Consider the following 3,818-nt stretch of genomic DNA (forward strand, 5'->3'; position numbering starts at 1 on the left):
AGAAGGCTCACCTCCTCCGGCACCGCCGGACGCACACCGGTGGTGTGCCACCCTCCTGCTGCGAGGGGACCTGCCCGGCACACCGCGACGAGCCGGACGCCAACGCTGCCCTGGGGAAGGGCCCCGCACCGCCTGGCACGCTGCTGCCGCCCTGCTCCCGTGGAGCCGTGCAGGGATCGCTGCCGCGGGAAGAGCTGCGGCCGGGAGCGCAGCCCGGCCCAAACAGAGCAGAGAGCCCGTCCGGGGCCGCAGACATCCTTCTGCAGCTGATGCAGGAAGAGCAGCACCTGGTGTCCGGCTCGCAGCACCCACAGGAGGCACCCGCTGGGCAGTGCCCCTGCAAGTGCTCCGAGGGTGGGGAAGGGTTGGCTGGGAAGCCCAGCCTGCAGCCGCAGTGCTGCTGCGCCGACTGCGTGACCCAGAGGCAGCTGCTGCTGAAGCCCCAGCATGACTGCCGTGCTGAGATCTGGTGCAAGTACGGTGGCTGTGGAAGAAGCTTTGAGGACAAGAGAGTCCTGAGAGTGCCTGAGAGAGCGCACAGCGAAGAGAAAACCTCGCCGTGCCCGAGCTGCTTGTAACACGCCAGCTGCCACGAGCCCACCCAAGCAGGGGACTGTACCTTGTTGCTCCTGCAGTAGGGACACCAAACCTGGCTAGGTGGGAGCTCATGCCAAGAGCCAACTGCTGACCTACTGCGGACCTGTGCGAGTCTGAGGCAGGGCAGGCTGCGAGTCCAAGCCTGCGGGGCTCAGGAGGACCGTGGTGGTTCTTGTGAACAGGACACTTGCAAGTGAAGCACCCTGGAGGTGGGGTGTGAGATGCGGCAGGTTGGTCATGAGGCAGTGGATGGACTTGGACACAACGCGTGAGCTTTCTGTGTTTTGAACATACCAAATTTATAAGGCAGGTGGAGCTGAGGGGCAGCAGGTGCTGGATCATGGGTCTGCAGCACTTCTGCCAACACCTGCCTGTGGAGAGTTGGATTGTGAGGGGTGGGGAGGAGCTCGGGATCCTGCATGCTGACTTAAGGATCGCTTCTGCTGTGCAGGGGGCCGGGCAGAGGCATGTCTGCTGGGGCCTGGCTCCAGGCTGAGCGTTGCAGTCGTGCAACATGCAGACCTGGTGTGGGGCGGAGAGGGGCCTTGGTGGGCTCGGAGCTTCTGCTGGAGCCCTTTGTCCTCATCATCCAGACTGATGTCCCTCCACAAAATGTCTGAGGGCCGGAGCTGTGCCCCTGCTATTGGCTGCCCACCAGCGTGGGCAGAGAAGGAGTAGCTTCGCTGGGGGATGAGTGAGCTGCAGAGGGCAGCGATGGGTCCCTTCCTGCCTCGAGGACCCTTGAGGATCACAGCTGAGTATCTCCTCCGAGCCGGGAGGGGTAATACAGGGTGAATATGGGGGGTGGGGATGGGGAATGTAGCTTCTGCTTCTGTACTTGCTCTATGGATAACCTTTCTGACTAGCACCTCTTTCTGGTACTCACCTAACTTCTGCATAGATAACCAGGAGTGCTGGGCTGTGGTGTCTGCACTGCCCACAGCTGCGCTCGTGCTCGTGGGCGAGCAGTGTGGAGCTGTCTGGCTGGGGCAGGGCTGTGGGGCAGAGCTTTAGGGATGGGAACCGCTGGCCTGGAAGCTGTTCCTGCTTGGAAACGCGCTTCGCATAAAAGGGGAAGCAAATCTTGCCTGCTGTGTCCAGAGAGGCCGGCTTGCCGTTGCTCCCCTCGTGCTGTGAGCTGTGCAGCCAGCCCCAGCCCTAGCAGCACACCCCTGTCTCGCTTCGCTCAGCTGCAGAGCCTCCTTGCTACAATGGTTTGGCACAGACCTTCGCTGAGGACATGCGGGATGCTGTTAGCGGTGCCTGGTGCGGCGCCGTCCTGGGTGCGCTCTGCCTGCCACCGCCTCCTCCCCTGTGTTCTGGGGCATACCTCGGGGCACAGCGTAAGGGAGCACTGCTTGCTGTGCAGTCAGCAAGCATTCACCGACTGCCCAGCACAGAGGTGGGGTCTCCATTCCTGGAGATGTCCAACACCCAAAGGGACACAGCCTGGGGCAGTGGGCGCGGTGGCCCCAGTGGGCAGGGATGGAGCAGGCGATAACCAGAGCTGCTCAGCCCCAGGACTTGGAGCAGCCAGGAGGGCGCACCGGGATGGTCCCTGCATGCTGGGTAAGGATGTTTTCCGTTAGCAAAGCGCCCAGCTGGTGGCACGACCACACGAGGGATGGTGGCATCCTGGCTTGGGGTCCCTGGCTCCATCCCCAGGCAGGGAGTGGGCATTGCTCCCTCCAGCACTCAGCCCCGCTCACCCACCATCACGCTCCAGCGACATTGCAGGTCCTTGCAACTATTTTTTTGAGGTTATTTAAAATAAAAGCTTACTCACAGCAGGTTCCTGCCTCCTCCTTCCTGGGGCAGCACTGTGCCCCAGCCCTCGGGGTGGGAGCCACTCGTCCATCCCTTTTGGTGCAGTTTATGACCATGTTGCTGGCAGAGCTGCTTGCAGAGGCCTTCTTGGCTTTTGCATCTCTTAGCAAAAGTCTCACGTAGCGAAGAGGTGAAGGCAGCAGTTTGTCAGTAAAGCTGCATTGGATGTGTGGTGCTTTTTAAAGCCGGGACTCTTCCCAGCAGCTGAGCTGGGGCTGCCCCTCACAGGGCTGTGCTTTGTTCTCCCCATCATTTCCCACCAAGAGTCGACAACCCCCCCAGTGCTGTAATTCTGTGAGATGTACATCAAGGCAGGCCCTGGTCCCCCACACACCTGCCCATGAGCAGCTCCTTCACTTCCCTGCCACTGCAGCCTTCTGAGCGCCGTGGGCCTTTGCTCTCCTTCCCATTCTGTTGGCTGCAGTCCCTGCTGGGTGGCTGGGATGGGATCCTGGAGTGCGGAGCTGCTGGAATGCTGCTCGTTGGGTGTGTGGAGACGTGCAGGCCCTGTCCTGTCCCACGCTGCTCCTTCCCCATCCCATCCTGCTGCTCCACCTCCCACCAAAAGGCAGGAGACACCTGGGCTGTGCTCCGTATCCACACTATCCTCACCCTTCCCTGAACTGCCACCCCTGTCTGGCTGTGGTCACAATCCCATTGGGAAGGGGAGTCGTAGAAAAAGGGGGGGGTGGAAAAGACTTCTGAGAGTCTAACCCCCCACCCCCACCATGCCTACCGACCACATTCCCCGTGCCACATCCCCACGGTCCTTGAACACCCCCAGGGACAGTGACCCCCACCCCCCGAGCAGCTGTGCCAGTGTCCAACTGCTCTTTGGAGAGGAAATCCTTCCAATATCCAACCTGAACCTTTCCTAATATCCAACCCTACATGTCCCTCGTTGTGCCCCAGCTCCCAGGCTCCTGCTGCCAGCCTGAGATCCTTGGAGCTGAGTTCCTGTTTCCATCCCCACGGCAGCAAAGCAGCCAACTCAGCACGCTGGTGGCACAAAGGCTCGTCCTGCCGCTGTGCTGTGCTGGGGAAGTGTCAGCAGCTGCTCCAGGAATGCAGGCCTGCATGGCCAGGCAGGTCTGGGCAACAGCGCAACAGGAAGCTGTGCAGGGTGCAGCAGTGCTGGCAAGCCACAGCCTGCATGCACCGGGCGCCTGAGGCCTGATCCCAGCAATGCCCATCCTACATGGGACCCCGAGTGCTGCGCTTTGCTCGTGGCCCTGGCTGCTCTGGTGAGCCCTGCTGCAGCCTCGTGCCGGTCCCACCGAATTATAGGGCCCTTCCCACTGACGCGTGGGATCTCCATTTTGCTCCCGCTGTGCACCCCAACGCTCGGCAGCACCTCTGCCATGTGCCACCGTCCTCCGGTGCCAACCGGCGCT

General features: G+C 61.6%; 2 protein-coding genes across 2 annotated transcripts in view; one reads left to right on the forward strand and one right to left on the reverse strand.

Moving 5' to 3' along the window:
- Window positions 1-3,818, reverse strand: part of LOC104914582 (GTPase IMAP family member 7-like) — a 104,986-nt gene that overhangs the window by 71,802 nt on the left and 29,366 nt on the right. The gene's annotated exons all lie outside the window — the stretch shown is intronic.
- LOC100544421 (zinc finger protein 605-like) overlaps window positions 1-3,818 on the forward strand; it is a 21,457-nt gene that overhangs the window by 5,966 nt on the left and 11,673 nt on the right. The gene's annotated exons all lie outside the window — the stretch shown is intronic.

The sequence above is a fragment of the Meleagris gallopavo genome, chromosome 29 (genome assembly GCF_000146605.3).
Source record: "Meleagris gallopavo isolate NT-WF06-2002-E0010 breed Aviagen turkey brand Nicholas breeding stock chromosome 29, Turkey_5.1, whole genome shotgun sequence".
NCBI lineage: Eukaryota > Metazoa > Chordata > Aves > Galliformes > Phasianidae > Meleagris > Meleagris gallopavo.